This window comes from Nomascus leucogenys, chromosome 21 (assembly GCF_006542625.1).
Source record: "Nomascus leucogenys isolate Asia chromosome 21, Asia_NLE_v1, whole genome shotgun sequence".
Taxonomy (NCBI): Eukaryota; Metazoa; Chordata; class Mammalia; order Primates; family Hylobatidae; genus Nomascus; species Nomascus leucogenys.
In genome coordinates, this window is record NC_044401.1 from 78,397,859 (window position 1) to 78,416,969 (window position 19,111).

At 43.6% G+C, this 19,111-nt stretch overlaps 1 protein-coding gene across 3 annotated transcripts in view; it reads right to left on the bottom strand.

Annotated features, from left to right (window-relative positions):
- PTPRG (protein tyrosine phosphatase receptor type G) overlaps positions 1 to 19,111 on the bottom strand; it is a 743,963-nt gene that overhangs the window by 149,477 nt on the left and 575,375 nt on the right. The gene's annotated exons all lie outside the window — the stretch shown is intronic.

Sequence of the window (19,111 nt, forward strand, 5' to 3'; positions counted from 1 at the left end):
TAAAGCACTTTTCAGCTGAAAGCATAAACTCTTTCATTTATAAAATCTTTTTTTTTTCTTTGTATAAATTAGAGACAGATTCTCACTCTGTTGCCTAGGCTGTGGTGGCACTGCAGCCTTGAACTCCTGGGCTCAAGCAATCTTCCCCTCTCAGCTTCCTGAGTAGCTAGGACTACAGGCTTGTACCACCACGCCTGCCTAATTAAAAAAAAAAAAAATTAGTAGACATGAGGTCTTGCTGTGTTGCCCAAGCTGGTCCCAAACTTCTGGCCTCAAGCAATCCTCCAGCCCCAGCCTCCCAAAGTGCTGAAATTACAGCTGTGAGCCCATATGCCTGGCTAATAAAATCTTCATAAATGTAGATATTCTAAAATGGGGAGAAGTGCTAGAGCTAGGTCCCCTGGATATGAATCCTAACTATTCTACTTAAAGGTTTGACTTGAGAAGGGTTATTTAACCTTTGCGTAAGTGTTTCCTCATCTGTAAAATGGGATAATAACACTGACATTACAAGGAGGTTCTGAGTATGACTCAAACGAGTTAACATCAGGTGAGGGCTTAGGAGACACAGTAAGCATGCATAAGTGCTTGTTAAATAAGGCTTGCTAGAAAACGGCAGTGTGACTCCATGCCCATCCTGATCAGTGCATTCTGCCTCCAACTTTTATCATAATTAGTCATTTGAATTCAAAACATTCCTGTCCCAGCCACTTACTAGTTGAGAAAAATATTTGAAAAACTATTTCTACCACCATTCATTCCATTATACCGTAATAAGCAGGTACTGTGCATTACTAGATAAAAGAATTGAAAAGAAACGAATCTCGTATTCCACTTTCAAGGATCCTGGGTGCTGTACGCAGACAATATTATATTTTAATAATTAATTGTTCGTCAAAGAAAAAGATGAGGAACAGGGATGCTAAATTCAAAGTTATTCAAATTGCAAAAATGAATAATGTATGACTTTTATATTAAATACACACTGTATTAAGTAGTCTACATTTTACCCAACGCTTTCTTTCATTTTTAAGCCTTTTGAATGACAATATGAATAATCAGTTAGGGGAGATTTATTTGGAAAAAGAAATACCTTATTTGAATGCAAAGGGTTTATATCTGAAGATGATTAAATTTTTCTTATCAATTAGGAAATTTTGTGTAAGGGCTTTAAAGTCATGGTCAACCATTAAGCCCAGCACGGCCCAGTTACCCTTGCAGTTTGCTTTCAACATTAAATTATATCTGGCCGATTCTGTTCAATTTCTTACTTCTGATAGCAGTGCCAGGAGGCAATTTTTAATTAAAGAAAATTTGAAAGATTCAAACATGGATAATTGGATTAAAAATGTGATCATTAAAACATTAGATGATAATCAGCTGATTGATTGCATTTCTTGGTATGTTAATAGCCTAATATTTTCAATGCTTTGGTTATATAGGAAAAAAAGAAAGCTCTTTATAAAATATGATGAACAGTCAATGTATAGAAGAGACCTGCGCAGTAATCAGGAATTGTGGAAGTGCACTGAACACCCACTCACACACCCCAATAAACAATGTATTACACTGGAAGACTGGAAGGTATCTGGACAGGATGTGGTAGTTTCTAGGGGAAGAAAACCTGAAGGATTCCCTAAACAAAGGACCAGTTAATTTTAGGAAAGTGTATGAAAGCCCAAGCTTCTGTTTTTAGCCCAATGATTATTTGGCTTCTTCAGGGTTTCCCACAACTTTTTTTTTTAGAGGAAAAGCAATTAACTTTTCCTTAAATGCCTAAGATCACTGGGGCAGGGCTAGCCTCTGCCTGGTGTTATGCAAGGAGGGAAGGAAGGAGTGGATAGTGGAAAGAATTGGGCATTAAGTCATTAGAAATGAAAGATGATTTATGACAGTGTTACTTAAACATCAATGTGCATGCAAATCATCTGGGAAGCTTGTTAAAATGCAGATTCTGATCCAGTAGGTCTGGGGTGAGAGCTGAGATTCTGCATCTTTAATAAAACAGACGCTGCTGGTCTCAGGACCATATCTGACTAGGCACTTTCTACAAGGACTGTATGAAAGGGTTCCTACATCCTGTGCAGCCTCATTCACTTCTACCTTCTGATTTTCAGGTATAGCCACACTGGCCTCCTTGCTGTCCCATGAACACACTGCCCCAGGGCCTTTGCACTGGCTCTTCACTCTGTCCAGAACATTTCTTCATTACTCCATTCATGGCTGCTTTTGGACCAAATGTTCTGCAGCAGTTAGCAACTTAGTCATATTTGAATCACCGTTTCTAAATGAGGCCTATCCTGACCACTGTTTTGCAAATAGCAATTTCAAGGGCAGGATCATTGAGAAGGAAACATTTGATTGAAAGCCTGAAGGCAGTGAGGAAGTGAGCTACATGGCTACATGGGGAGAAGAACACTCCAGGAAGGGAGAAAAGCCAGTGCAGACGGACTCTGCCTGGTTTAAAGAGAAATGGTTAGAGTGAAGTAAGCAGGAGGGAAAACAGAAGGAAAAGATCAACTGTCCAAAACTTCCCAGGATTGAGGGGGAAAAATATCAGCTTATGGGTAAGTACAATTGATAATTCCGCTCGGAATTGTGAAGAGGTGACACAACTGAGTAAAACACTAGACATGGAGTCAGCAGCTCTGGGTTAAGTCTAGACTGGCCATGAATGTAGTGTGTAACCTGGGAGGAGTCTTAGGTGTGACAGTGGGCGACAGGAGGGCCTGCCAAACACAGGGGTGAGAAACGGCAAGTTGGGAGGAAAGAAAGACGCTGAGGGTGAGAATCCAGAAGGCAGCAGGGAGGTGAGAAGGTATTAGATTAGAAAAAAGATGGCCGGGCGCAGTGGCTCATGCCTGTATTCCCCGTACTTTAGGGGAGGCCGAGGTGGGTGGGTCACCTGAGGTCAGGAGTTTGAGACCACCTGGCCAACTTGGTGAAACCCCATCTAAAGCTACAAAAATTAGCCTGGTATGGTGGCGTGCACCTGTAGTCCCAGCTTGTCGGGAGGCTGGGGCAGGAAAATCGCTTGAACCGGGAAGGTGGAGGCTGCAATGAGCCAAGATCACGCCACTGCACTCCAGCCTGGTGACAGAATGAGACTCTGCCTCGAAAAAAAAAAAAAAAGAAAAAGAGAGGCCTCCCTAGGGGGACCCCAGAGGGAGTTAATTTTATGATCCAAATACAAACAAAAATACTTGGTCTCTATAGCGGGGTGTTGATTATCAAAGCATGTCATCGTTGTGTCATTAATAAGGAGGATGTAATGGGAATGACGGCGTGGGAATAGGGCTGTCCTGTTTGCAAAGTAGGGCCATCTGCAAGGCTTCACAGTAAATGATTTTAAGGAACAGACAAGATGGAAGTTATGATTGGGTGATGGGGAAATCGAGGTCTCAAAGACACTAGTTTTTCGTCTTATACATGAGAGGAAAACAAGGTTTACAGGGAAAGAGGCTGGACCACAACTGCACTGTGTGTGACATGGGAAGGGATCTGGCTTTCCTTATGGCCATCTTTCTACCACCCTCATTCTGGATCCCTGGGCTCTGCGGTCCTCATCTGCAGGATCAGGTGAGGAAATCTCACTGAAGACTAGGCAACTATTTTAGCTTTTTATTTATTTATTTATTTTGTGGAGACGGAGTCTCGCTCTGTCCCCCAGGCTGCAGTGCAGTGGCGTGACCTCAGCTCACTGCCACCTCCACCTTCTGAGTTCAAGTGATTGCCTGCCTCAGCCTCCCGAGTAGCTGGGACTACAGGCGCGCCACCACGCCCAGCTAATTTTTTGTATTTTTAGTAGAGACAGGGTTTCGCCATGTTGCCCAGGCTGGTCTCAAACTCCTGAGTCAGCTCAGGCAATCTGTCTGCCTTGGCCTCCCAAAGTGCTAGGATTATAGGCGTGGGCCCCCACGCCCAGCTTCTTTAAGCTTTTTAAATGTAAAAGTAATCTTGACACTGCCCAGCTTAAAACCTTCCAGTGGCTTCTTGGTTCATTTAGAATAAAATCCGAACTCCTTATGGTGGCCATGGGGCCCTACATGACCTGTCTACCTCTGCAGCCTGTATTTTCCTCTCTCTCCCTTGCTGACCACCTACCTACCTCCTCACCTTGCTGTTCCCTCTGCCTGGAATGCTTCCCCCCCCATCACCCTCCATAGAGATGATTCCTTTTCATTCTTCATGTCTGAGCTCAAATGTCACGGCCTGAGCCCCTCATCTCAGTATGTTTTCTCTGTTATTTATTTATTTTATTTATTTTTGAGATGGAGTCTCGTTCTGTCGCCCAGGCTGGAGTGCAGTGGTACGATCTCGGCTGACTGCAACCTCCACCTCCCGGGTTGAAGCGATTATCCTGCCTCAGCCTCCCGAGTAGCTTGAACTACAGGCATGCACCACCATGCCTGGCTAATTTTTTTTGTATTTTTAGTAGAGACGGGGTTTCACCATGTTAGCCAGGCTGGTCTTGAACTCCTGCCGCCCGCCTCAGCCTCCCAAAGTGTTAGGATTACAGGCGTGAGCCACCGCGCCCGGCTTGTTAATTAACTTTCTGCATCACACCTTCACTTCCTTTCCAGCATTCCTTTGTTTACTGTCTCCTGCAACAACTTGATTATTCCACAAGAGCAAAGACCTTGCCTGTACGTATATCCAGCAGCTAAAACACTTCCTCAGAACACAGTAGGTGCCTAATAATTATGTGAAAAGAGAATGAAGAAACAAACAAGCACAGTAGCTATTGGCATTTTTAAATAACCAGTAAGTCCTAGATACTGTTTTCCTCATCTCTAAGTCATTATCAATCGTAAGATGCATCATTATTCCAATACCACTAATAAAGGAAACCTGTTGCTAATTAAACAATGATTTGATACGAACTCAAAGATGCATCCCAATTTTAGAGTTGTTAAAATATGAAGACATGAGAGTCGCAGAATTGATTAACTAAGATATTGACATTATTCAGTAGGACTCACAGAAAAGGGCCCCGTCAACTTTCTGAGTCTAGTAGAAGCCAGGTCTAGAGCTTGTTGTTTTATGTGACCACAGAAAAGGATGCGCACAGGGCCAGGCAGCAGCAGCATTGACTCTCATCTGTTTACAATGACTGGGTTCTCTAGCCTCAGTTTACCCTTCACTGACCTGCACCCCAAGACTGCATTCCACACTGTGGGATTTGCTTCAGTTTGCCTCCTTTTCCAGGTTCACACTTATGGTTCAGAAACTGGGTGCCAGGCCCTGCTGTGGCCTTTCTCTAAGTGAAGCTTCATAACCCTATGAAGTAGGAATCAACAGCCTAGTGAGGGTTGAGAACTTACCCAAGGTCATAGGTTGTTAAGACCTGGGTTTCAGTCTGTGTAATTGGCTAACATGTTCTCTTTGACAGGTTGTAGGCTCTGTTATAGCAAGACCATGCCTCCTGACCTTATCCCCAGCACCCAGTGCAGCACTTTATAAAGTAGGGCTTTCATACATGGCTAAAAGAAATTGACCAAACTAAGTCACGACATATCTCTAAGTCAAAAGTGGGCAAATTATGGTACATGGGCCAAATCTGGCCTAGTGCCTACTTTTGTAAATGAAGTTCTGTTGGTACATGGCCGTGCTCATTTGTTTATGCATTGTCTATGGCTGCTTTCAGGCTACCACTGCAGAGCTGAGTAGTTGTAACAGAGAATATACGGCTGACAAAGCTTAAAATATTTGCTATCAGTCACCTTACAGAGAAATTTTGCCAACCCCTGCACTCCTATATGAGGGCAGGGTATTTTTTTTTTTCTTTTTAAAGCAACAGGCAATACATGTGAGCATGAATAGGGCCAACTCCATGCAGTGATGGAGGTATGGAATTTACTTTTGCCTGTGAAACACTCTCCATCAGCAGGCAGAGGATTAAATACATGCCTCATGGCCTTCCTTACAGTTACAGTCCAGGGGCCCACACTATGGCATGAATAACTAGTGCTGTGGGGTCTGAACCAGGTGGCCTGGGAGGTAGACAGCCCACCTTATTAATCAAATCCCTGTCTTCAAGCACCTGGAGAAGAGCAATCCAAGGTCATGAACAGCCACCCCACAGGGTTCAAAGATATCTAGCCTCCTCCTACTTTATTAGAGGTTTCAGTTGACCAAGGATGGCATTTTGATTTAAGGGTTGATGTTTAAATGAAATGCATGTTGACATTAATATTTCCAAAGAGAAAGCACGTAAAGATAGCAGTCTTGTCAACAATTAAGGAAATGAACATGACATTTAAATTATATAGAGTCATACAGTGACAAGAACCCAATATTATCACTGAACAGTTTCATTGATTGCCTTTCTCCCCTACAGGGTTCTGGTGGCCATAACTGACACGACGTGTACATTCTATTAGTTTCCTTTTGATGCTCAGTCAATGACCTAATTCACAAAGGAAAACCAAGATATACAAGAGTTAAGTGCTTTTGACAATTATCAGAAAGTTAGTCGATGCTGGGACTTAGAAGCTGGCCCAGCAGAGCAGAAAGAAATGTGATTCAGAGTCCAATACAACTGGGTTCAAATCACTGTTCCACTGCATGGCTGGGATACATTTGCTCATCTCTCTAAAACCTCACTTTACCTATTTATAAAATGGGATTAAGAATTCTTACCTCACTGTGTTGCCAATGGGATTCAATAAGATTGTATTTATAAAACATCCAGGTAGGGTTAGCTACACAGACAGAGATTAACACTTGCAGAAGCAGAGAGGCTGCTGCTTCTTCCTTTCACCCACTTCCTGGTTCTTTGTCCACTACCTTTTCCCCTGATCTCAAAAGAAACTGGCTACCCAAATCATCTTCTTCATCATCATCATCATCATCATCATCGTTTCATTTTTGTATGGCCGAACTAAGTTGAGCAACATGCCTTCTATTTTACTACACGGGCAGTGATGGTGACAGAACCCAGAACTCTGCAGTCATTTCCTGTCATCACGTGGTTTCCATATTCAAATCCACAAGTAACAATAATGATGATGATGGGCAGTGGGGGTTGGTGGCAGTGGTGACAGCTATTACTGAGTGCTTACCACATGCCAGGCACAGTTATGTACAGTAAGTCACTGAGTCCTCAGGATAAACCAGCAAGACTGGTATTAGTATTACCTCACGACGCAGTCGAGAAAACTGAGCCACAAAGAGGTGAAGTGATTTGTTCAGGTTGTATGACTAGTCAAAGGCAGAACTGGATTTCAAACCCACTATGCAACAGTGTCTGTCTCTCCTATACCGGGGTGACATACATAGAGCATGTGAGCGGGGTAAGAAAATCACACATGGCAGCCCCAAGCGCTTTAGCAGGTACTTTTGCAGTAGGCAAATGGAGGTATTTTTTTAAGAGCTCTCTTTGCTCTTCACATCCCACTGAAACAAGCAGGAAAAGGGCATTTCCCTGGGTTCCTATAATCATGTTCAAATGACAAAATATTGACAAACAAGGCAGGCTGAATGAGAACTGGCCTCAAATTCAAACCTAAAATGAATCACTTTTCAAGTCTTTTTACGTCTTAACATTATTGTTAACAATACTATTAGTGATAAAATAGAAGTCGCACAGCATCCCATTTCCTAGCTAAGAAAAGAAGTGGAAATAGCTCACATCTATGGTGGTGGTTTTGATGCTCTGAAATCCAGGAAATGGTGGAAATGGCTTAAGTGTGCCTGTTTCTAGAAGATTTTGAGATCAAACGTGTTCTGATAAGCATCAGACCTTCCTAGATCCTTAATAGACGTGAGCCAATTAGCCAAGATCAGGGTGCTGCATATTTATAGCACATTTCAGGAAAGTTCCATGTAATTAAATGCTGGAAGCACAAACTTCAAACGGGAAACTTTGTCGCATGTTAAGATGTTCAAAATTATCAGTGAGCTACAGATAATACAGCATTGGTTTTCCCGTTCAAGAGGGAGAAAATAATTTGGAGGATTTCTTTCTTTAAGTTAAACATTAAAACAGAACCCTCATTAATTCAGTTGAAACATGTGATGATCTCAGCAAAATGAAAACTGAAATCTATCGCTGTAAAGCCTAGCAAATGGTAAGTAATGACCTGAGTGGGTATTTACATTGTCCCGACATAAACAAATTACTGGGTGAAGGCAACACTATTAGTAGAGCTACTACAATAGCTACCATTTAGATGAGGTAGGATTGACAAACTTTTTCTTGAAAGGGCCAGAGATTAAATACATAAGGCGGCACAGGCCAGTGCATCTGTCACGACTACTCAAGTTTGCCATTGTTGTGCAAAAGTAGCCATAGATGATATGTAAACAAACGAGTGCAGCTGTGTTCCAATGAAACTTTATTTACAAAAGCAAGCAGTGGGCTGGATTTGGTCTGCAGATTATAGTTTGCTGACCACTGATTTAGAAGGCACTGAACACATACCAGGCACGCCTTCTTGTCTGTGTTTTCCCTGTCTTAATGCATTTAGCGATGATACTCATGAGATAAGCACTTTCATTATCCTAATTGTACAAGGCAGAAAGTCAGGGACAGAGAGGTTCAGTAATTTGTACTGGGGTCACACAGCTCCCAAATTGGAGAGCCAGAATTCAAACCCAGGCCAGCCTGAACTTTGAAGTACTGCTCTAGAAACCTCATTCAGTTGTGTTCCTAAGAGTTCAGCTTCAAGTGAAAAATAACAAAATCCCATTTCTTTAAAAGTATTCCATAATGGAGACTTTTAATAAAGCTCATTCCAAAGATTCAACGTGAGATTACTTTGCACGCAAGTAACATTAGTCTTTACACCAAGAAAGTCAAGGGCAAAAAAATTAAAAAAAAAAAAAAAAAATAAAGATTCTTCACGAGACTAATATTTTTCCCAGGACAAGGGCAATCTTGTTCATTGTACCCGCAGCACCTTAGGCAGTCAGTTGATGGAAGGATGGGTGGACTCTCTGATTCAGGGAGCTTGGCGGTTCTCACACACACAAAAACAGGCAATAACCCCTCATAGCAACTCAGCTCTGCTCCATTTTCTTGCTGCTGGATTATGATGACGTTTCTGCCTCAGGATTCATTTTTCCCAAAAGTTCCTTGTTCTAGAATTTGTCCTCTTCTTCCAAAGTCCACAAAAGATATTTTCAGAAACTTCAGCCATTTGGCCTCAGATGGCTTATTTCGAGCTTTTGGACCACAGGGATAGTCACAATGGTGTCAGAGTGACAGTGACAGATTATGGTCCTGTTCAATATGCCTTCACTTGCCCCTTCAACAAAACCCATATGATGAGCTTCAATCAAGATGGAAAAAGGTAGGTGGGGAGCCTGGCAGGGATCTGAGCGGGAGAGGACCTGGAGTCAGAAGAGCCAGTCTGAAGTCAGGAAGACATTGGTTAGACTCTGGGCTGGGTCACTTCTCATGATGTGACCCTGGGGCAAGTCGCCCCGCCTCTGACTGTTTTGCTTGCCTTTCTATATGATGGGGACCATGGTGGTTGTATCTCAGAGGGTTTCTGGAGTATGTAGTGATGCCTGCTGGGCTAATCAGACAGAACAAGCATGCCCCAGCACAGCAGCAGTGAGGCGCCCTTTCTGTTTAAACCTGTCACTTGACACCCCATCCCTTTTGTTTCTGATTTCCTGTTTGTAATCTCCACAAGGAGCTATTTGCTTTCAGAGTTACCTCTTAATGACACAGTTCCAAGGCAGGCAGAGTTCTTTCATTGAACTGCAATCAATTTGTGGAGAGAACACACAGCCTGTCAGGGGTAGTTACGGTAAAAAAGTTTTTAAAAAGTGCTGTCACTCCCCTTTGCTTATTGTGAGGCCACTTAGAACTCGATGTGTCCCAGAGGAAAGCAATGTCTGAATCTCTTCCTTTCTAATGTTAATCATTGTCTTCTTTGATTGTGAAATATAACACCCATGCAGAAAGGTGTGCAAAACATCAAGGTACTATTGAAAAATGATCCTGAAGTGAGCTCCGGTGTGTGGGTGTGTGACCAACACTCAGAATACGAGAAGACCTTGCCTTCCCCTACCCGGCCGGCCCCTTGTCACTCTCTCAACCACCCCCAAGAAGTCACCACCATCCTTATTTTGAAATAATCACTTGGGTTTCCTCTTAAGTTTTACCATCTACATATAAACTCCTAAGCAATAAAGGTTGGGTTTTCTCATGTTTTGAAGTTTATCTTTGGGAATGCACAATGTTTTCTTCAGAATCTTGCTAAGACGTAAAAATACTTCAAAAGTGATTCCTTTTAGATTAGGTTTGAATTTGAGGCCAGTTCTCATTCAGCCTGCCTTGCTTAACTTTACCAATCTCGGATGCACCCATATTGTTGAGTGGGCCATTCTTTCCCATCGTGGTGAAATGTTCTATTCTATGACTGCAGCAGGATGTCTTTATCCAGCCTGCTAATGATGGGCACCTGAGGAATTTCTAGGTTTGGGTAGTTAGGAAAATCACCACCACAAACATTCTTGCCCACATGTCTTCTTTTTTTTTGAGACAGTCTTGCTCTGTCACCCAGGCTGGAGTGCAGTGGTGCAATCTTGACTCACTGCAGCCTCGACCTCCCCGGTTCAAGTGATTCTCATGCCTAAGCCTCCCAAGTAGCTGGGAATATAGGCACGCACCACCAGACCCAGCTAATTTTTGTATTTTTTTTTAGTAGAGATGGGGTTTTGCCACGTTAAGCCAGGCTGGTCTCGAACTCCTGACCTGAAGGGATCCATCAGCCTCGGCCTCCCACAATCTTGGGGTTATAGGCGTGAGCCACTGCGGCCAGCCACATGTCTTCTTTTTTTTTAAGACCAGGTCTCGCTCTGTCACCCAGACTGGAGTGCAGTGGCACAATCTTGGCTCACTGAACCTCTGCCTCCTGGGCTCAAGCGATCCTCTCACCTCAGCTCCCCAAAATAGCTGGGACTACAGGTGGGTGCCACCATGCCAGGCTAATTTTGTTTACTTTTTTGTAGAGATAAAACACCATGTTGCCGAGGCTGGTCTCAAACTCCTGGGCTCAAGTGATCTGCCTGCCTCGGCCTCCAAAGTGGCTCACAGCCACGAGCCATTGCGCCTGGCCTATACATCTCTTGGTACACATATATGAGTTTCTCTAGTGGACATACACAGAAATGGAATCTCTTAGATTCATTTTACTAGGTACTGCCAAACTATTTCCTAAAGAGTGATCGTATCAGCTATCCTCTTACCAACAACATGAGAGTTCCTGCATTCATATCCTTGCCAATACTTGACACTGTCAAGATTTTTAATATTTGACTATTTGGTACGTGCTGCTAATTTTTTAAGCTTTGTGGAAGCAATATATTTGGGAAATTAATGTGTAATATATATGGGCTATTCTTTAACTTTCAAACATTCAAATGCAGAAATCTAAGGGGACAGCATGGCAAATTTTTATATTATACCTGGGCAATCATCCTCTAGATCAAGATAGAGAAATATTTTTATTACCCAAGAAAATTTCCTCAGGTTTCTTTTCATTCAATATATTCCTCCACCCCACTGTTCTTTTTTTTTTTTTTCACACCGAGTCTCACTCTGTCACCCAAGCTGGAGTGCAGTGGCTTAGTCTCGGCTCACTGCAACCTCCACCTCCCGGGTTCAAGTGATTCTCCTGCCTCAGTCTCCCCAGTAGCTGGGACTACAGGTGCATAACACCCTGCCTGACTAATTTTTGTATTTTTAGTAGAAACAGGGTTTCACCATGTTGGTCAAGCTGGTCTTGAAATCCTGACCTCAGGTGATCTGCCCGCCTCGGCCTCCCAAGGTGCTGGGATTATAGGCATGAACCACTGCACCCAGCCCCTCCTCCCCACTATTCTGACTTTCATCACTATGGATTAATTTTGTGGATGAACCTGTTCTCACACTTTACATAAATGGAATCATGCACCATCCACTGTTTTACTTTTGTGTAAATCCATAGTTCAGTATTTGTAAGTGCAGCATAATATTCCATTGTATGAATCGTCTATAACTTCTATATCTGTGTTCCCACTGATGGACATTTAGGCTGTTTTCAGTTTGTGGCTATTAGGAATAAGGCTCATATGTACAAGTCTTTTGTCGGTATTTTTCTTGGTATATACTTAAGTGTGGTATTTCTGGCTCAGAGGGCGGGGTGCATGTGTGTCAGCAGAAATAGGCACATGGTCTTCTGAAGGGGCTGAACCAAGTGCATCCCCAGCAGGGGAACAGTGCAGGCAGCACCTACCCTGGGGCTAGTTTCTTTTTAAACAGTGAATGTGCAGCTGGTGATGCAACAGCAATTGTATAAGATGAAGCTTACCCACTGTTCTAGAAGGAATTCAGAGGACTGATCTGGAGATGACGCTCCGTTACTCTTTATTGTAGAAACCTCAGTCCCAGCAGGTGGAATATGGAAAGATGAACGATGTGGAGTTTCTCAGATAGCTTTCTCCACTCTCTGGAAATGCTTGGCAGGGCAGTCAATGCATATTTGCAAATTCACTGTTATTTCTTCCTTTTTTGCTAGAGGCCTGGAGTGACTCTAGCTATTCTAGGGCTTTGTCCATAGATTTGGTGAGGAGATGATGGGTGTCCCAGGGCAGGGGCAAAAAGGTGGGGGGAGACCCCAAAGCTGAGCCGAGTGAACAAACTAGTCACATGAAAAAGCTGGTCTGCAAGAAAAGTTTTGATCTTCTCATAGCCACAACTGCCAGTGCCATGTTTCAACAAGAAAAGCTTGCAAGAGCCTCATTTTGTGACACTAATAAAAGCGAGTTCTCAGGTGATAACTTATTTGTCCTTTTACGATAGCTTTCTTGGAAGAGCCAGGGAAGGGAAGACAGAGAGAGAGCATCCGTCTAGCTCTGACCAGCAGAAGATTTCATTGCGTCTGCGGCAATTTCTTTCTTTTTGGCTTCTTTTTTGGGGGGGAGGGGGGACAAAGTCTCCCTCTGTCGCCCAGGCTGGAGTGCAGTGGTATGATCTCGGTTCCCTGGAACCTTCGCCTCTTAGGTTCAATCGATTCTCCTGCCTCAGCCGCCCGAGTAGCTAAGATTACAGGTGCCCGCCACCATGCCTGGCTAATTTTTGTGGTAGAGATGGGGTTTCAACATGTTGACCAGGCTGGTCTTGAACTCCTGACCTCAGGTGATCCACCCACCTCAGCCTCCCAAAGTGCTGGGATTACAAGTGTGAGCCACTGTACCCAGCTGTCTGTGGCAATTTCTGACTGTCCCCCTCACATTTCCTCTGAGAGAAAAAGAAGCCAATTACACCTCACTAAGATGGTACATTCTCCAGGAGAGGAAAGTGATAGTGAGGAAGGGGTGGGAAAAGAGGACAAGCAGACAATGATAAAATACCAAGCAATCATCACAGGCAAGTTTCCTATCAGGAATACAAAAGTGCTCCGTTTTAGACGATTGACACGAGAGGATGGTGTTTTGAAGCCTTTTGACAGTATATGTGTTATGTACACAAACAGCCTGCTGGATTTTCCTGGGGGGAGCACTATAAAAAGGAAGAGAAATTATGTATTCCAACAACATGAACAGAAAAAACACGTACCTTTTAACTGACACAGGACATAATGCACATACACTCGATCTTAGCCGAAAGGACAAGAAGTGACGTATGATACACATATATTTCTTTTCTTTCTTTCTTTTTTTTTTTTTGGAGCTTTGCCCTTGTCACCCAGGCTGGAGTACAATGGTGCAGCCTCCGCTAACTGTAAATTCTGCCTCCTGGATTCAAGTGATTCTCCTCCCTCAGCCTCCCAAGTAGCTGGGATTACAGATGCATGTCACCACATCTGGCTAATTGTTGTATTTTTAGTAGAGATGGAGTTTCACCATGTTGGCCAGGCTGGTCTCAAACTCCTGACCTAAGGTGATCCACCTGCCTCGGCCTCCCAAAGTGCTGACATTATAGGCATGAGCCACCGCGCCCAGCTCACACATATTTCTTTTTTTTTTTTTTTTTTTGAGACAGCGTCTCACTCTGTTGCCCCGGCTAGAGTACAGTGGCCGATCTCCGCTCACTGTAAACTCCGCCTCCCGGGTTCAAGCGATTCTCCTGCCTCAGCCTCCTAAGTAGCTGGAACTATAGGCACGCGCCACCACGCCTGGCTAATTTTTGTATTTATAGTAGAGATGGGGTTTCACCATATTGGCCAGGCTGGTCTCGAACTCCTGACCTCGTGAGCCGCCCACCTCAGCCTCCCAAAGTGCTGGGATTACAGGCGTGGACCACTGCGCCCGGCTTCGCACACATTTCTTAACATGGACCAGTTAGGTAAAATCGTTGATGCAAATAGGTTGGTGCAAAAGGAATTGCAGTTTTTGCACTGTTCAACTTTGCAACAATGACATTGGAATGCATTCTTCAATAAATATGGTTAGTTACACATCATTTTAATGTACATTTCTCGCTTGGTGTTTTTGCTAATGAGTTAGTACTTGCTGTTTATTTTATATTTATTTTAGACTATGGAAATGATAGTCTAAACAGCAAATTCGAGCTATTTTCTTTCTTATTTGAGCCCAAATGGGTTGTAAAACGGCAGAGATATAACTCACAACATCAACAACGCATTTGGCCCAGGAACTGCTAATGAATGTACAGTGCAGTAGTGGTCTAAGAAGTTCTGCAAAAGAGAAGAGAGCCTTGAAGATGAGAAGCATAAGTTGACAACGACCAATTGAGAGCAATCATCGAAGCTGATCCTCTTACAACTGTATGAGAAGTTGCCAAAGACCTCAGCGTTAACCATTCTACAGTAGTTTGACATTTGAAGCAAATTGGAACAGTAAAAAAGCTCGGTAAGTGGGTGCCTCATGAGTTGAGCAAAAATTTTCTTTAAATTGCCGTTTTGAGGTGTGGCCTTCTCTTACTCTACGCAACAACAATGAATCGTTTCTCGATCGGACTGTGACATGCGACAAAGAGTAGATTTTATATGACAATGGGTGATGACCAGCTCAGTGGTTGGACTGAGAAGAAGCTCCAAAGCACTTCCCAAAGCCAAACTTGCACCGAAAAAAGATCATGGTGGTCTCTGCTGCTGGTCTGATCCACTACAGCTTTCTGAATCCTGGCAAAACCATGACAACTGAGAAGTATGCTCAGCCAATCGATGAGATCCACTGAAACCTGCAACACCTGCAGCCAGCACTGGTCAACAGAAAGGGCCCAATTCTTCTCCATGACCACGTCTGACCACATGCTGCACAACTTAAGGCTTCAAAAGTTGAACAAATTGGGCTGCAAAGTATTGCCTCATCTGCCATATTCACCTGACCTCTTGCCTCTCACTTAGAAGGAAAGAATATATTTTTACACCAATTCACAAACAGGATTTTTTTAAAAAATGGATTTTAAACACATCAGAACTAGACTAAGTTCTTAGCAACCAGTATTTTTATCAGAAATGGCCACTTGCAACTGCTGGTTCTTATATACAAAAAGTGCTGCTAATGACTGAACCAATACAGTGAATAGGATTTACAATTTTCTCCTAAGTCTTTCTTCTCCAGTGGATGTTGATAATAGGGCAAATAAAATACTTGATTAGATATATTTTAGTGCTTCCATCTATCACTGCATGAGTAGATAGATGGGACCAGAATCAATGACAAATCACCTCACTCCATTCTATTTCTATTTCCTCATGGCTTTTGAGTTAGTAAAAATCACAATTTGCCTAGACAAATGAACATGTACGATGCAGCATTTTATGTGGTCAAGAGGTTTCTAGGGTGTCTCTCCCTAGAAAAGCAATAGAGAAGCAATGTTACTGTATTAGTCTGTTTTCACGCTGCAGATAAAGACATACCCAAGACTGGGCAATTTACAAAAGAAAGAGATTTAATGGACTCACAGTTCCACGTGACTGGGGAGGCCTCATAATCATGGTGGAAGGCAAAAGGCATGTCTCACATGGTGGCAGACAAGAGAAGAGAGCTTGTGCAGGGAAACCCCTCTCTTTTAAAACTATCAGATCTTGTGAGACGTATTCACTATCACAAGAACAGCAGAGGAAAGACCTGTCCCCATGATTCAATTACCTCCCTCGGGGTCCCTCCCACAACACGTGGGAATTCAAGATGAGATTTAGGTGGGACACAGCCAAACCATATCAGTCACCACTCTCCAAGCCTCAAAGATACCACATCCTCTCTTACCAACAGACACCTTCATCTATACTGTTCCTGCTTGCATCCCTTCTCTGTCTGGATAATCTCTATGCACTCTTTGGGTCTTAATGTTCACTTGGTTTGAGCCACCTCCAATCTCCAAAGTTTGAGTTAAGTGTGCTGCTTCCCACACTTTAATGTCATTACATACTTAATTATACATCTCTACCAAGCATATGCAAACATGGTGAGGGCAGGTCCATGTCTCAATGCCTAGCTTCATGGTGTACTAAGATCAGGCACTCAGTAACTATGGATAGAATGAGCCAGGACTGTTTGTAAGAATCTCTGAGCACTACGGGAGTGTGATTAGGAAGGTGCCTCTGGAAGGAGATGTGAAGCTCTGTGCCACTCTTAAGCGTGCACCCCTGAGATCCCCCTTCCAGAGACAAGCTGCTGTGAGGAGCTTGTTGAGCTGACAGCCTGTAGCAGCTGCACCTCCAGGATCTGCCCAGCGTCTACAATCAGGCTATTCTTGCTGGGACACTCCAGCCAATGACAACACATGGTGGGGAACAAGAGCTGGGCCATTCCTGCAAACACAGGACTCCTTTCAGGGGCAGTCTTGGCTCTGGGGCTCTCTGATAGCTTGGCAAAGACTTCCTTAGAGCTGCCTTCAGCCAATCCTCCTAGCTCACCTCTCTCCTTGCAGAGGTGTCAGACCTGCACTGTGTGTGGCCCAAACGCTCTCCCCACCAACCCCTGGTCCTTCTCCATTTGATTCTTCCCAGGCAGTCCCTCCCTGCCAAAAATCTTTCTTGCACTTCAAATTCCACCTTGGTGTCTGCTTAACAGAGGACCCTAATGACCAACTGCCAAATACAGTTGGCTGATATGAGCAGGTTATTCCTTCACATTTTAGCTGAAGAAACATTTAAGGTGCTTCTTGTTTAAAAAAAATTAATGAGAAATTAACATTCTAATATATGATTCCCAGAGCTGAAGAAATAAAAGTCATTTCTGAACTGCAACAGAAATCCATATTGATTTTTCTCTTCACACATCTCTATCATTGTTCCCAAGCCAGAGACTGTGAAGGACTTGATTATTTATGTTCCTTCAAATTAATAGATCATTCAAATCCCTCACAGGACTTTCAACTGAAATGCTTCTAGCTCCAACAAAAGCTTTTTTATTTTTATTTTTTTTTTTTTTTTGAGACAGAGTCTCACTCCGTCACCCAGGCTGGAGGCTGGCATGATCATGCCTCACTACAGCCTCGATCTCCTGGGTTCAGGTGATCCTCCCACCCACCTCAGCCTCCCGAGTAGCTGGGACTACAGGCATGTACAATCACGCCTAGTTAATTTTTGTATTTTTTTGTAGAGACAACGTTTTGCCATGTTGCCCAGGCTGGTCTCAAACTCCCGGGCTCAAGCGATTCACCCACCTCAGCCTCCTAAAGTGCTGGGATTACAGGCATGAGCCACTGCCCCTGGCCTCCAACAGAAGTTTTTTTTGTTTTGTTTTTTAAAACTATTTCTAATGTCCTCCATTCCCTTTTGGAAGAATGACATACTTCTTCTCCTTTTTCTTCCCAATCAAGGCAAAACCCACATGGGCTTTAGTTCCTCCTTCCCTTCATCCCATTTTATATTTTGAAAATTTTCACCTATTTTTTTGTATGCTTACATGATTCGGTCATTTTGGCTAAGATACCAGGCACCTACTACTTGCTGGGCACAGCATGCCACACCAACATGGTTTCCCGCCCTCAGGAAACTGATACCCAAGTAGCTGATATATGAACAAAAACACAAACACAGTTATTTCAGATACATTTAAGTGCTTTGAAGAAAGAAACCTGGGATGGTGTAACAGAGAGTGATGGGAATAGGGTGGGATGAATAATTTGATAGGATACTTAAGAAACAACTTTCTAAGGAGGCAAGATATGAGCTGAGACCTGAAGGCATAAGAAGGAGGCACCCTTGGCACAAGCAAAGGAAGAACTCTCCCGACACAGGAAACAGCAAATGCACAAGCTGGGAGGGGCTGCATACCAGGCCGACTGGCGGGAGAGGAAGGCAGCACTTCACTTCCCTTCTAGGTCCATGAGAGCTGGCCCGTGTCTGTCTTAATCAGTGTTCCAAATCTGGGTTTGCACAGCGTGGGCACGCAATATATTTCTGCTGAATGAATAAGTGAACTTCCTTTGTAGGTCAGTGTATTTTGCAGGTCTTGTCTGACTTCCCAGTTAGAGGGTAGGGTTGAAACCACACCACGGGCATCTTGGCAACCCTCCCAGAGCCAGATATCGTTTTTCCATATGTAGCAGCCTCTGCTGTCGCCTGAAGGTTTGTGTCCCCTAACCAAATTCCTACGTTGAAGTCCTAATCCCCAAGTTTATGACATGAGGTGGAGTCTTTGGGAGGTAAGAGCCCTCAAGAATGGGACTACTAGTGCCCTTCCAGAAACTGAGAACTGGGAAGAGGCAATGGAAATACATACCTTTTTTTTTTTTTTTTTTTTTTTTTTGAGACAGAGTCTCTCTCTGTCGTCCAGGCTGGAGTGCAATGGTGCAATTTTGGCTCACTGCAACCTCCGCCTCCCGGGTTCAAGTGACTCTCCCTGCCTCAGCCTCCCAAGTAGCTGGGATTACAGGCGCCTACCACCATGCTCAGCTAATTTTTGTAATTAGTAGAGATGGGGTTTCACCATGTTGGCCAGGCTGGTCTCAAACTCTTGACTTTGGGTGATCCACCCACCTCGGCCACCCAAAGTGCTGGGATTACAGGCATGAGCCACTGTGCCTGGCCCAGAAATATCTTAAAATGAAAGCCTCTATGTGGTGTTTTCAGTAACCTTATTTTTCTACACTGAGTAGGTTTACTATTGTTACCTGCTGCATGACTGACCAATTTTGAGAATGCAGCAATTAATCCAAAATCCTACTTGCTCCAATTGACCCCTGACAACTGGTTTT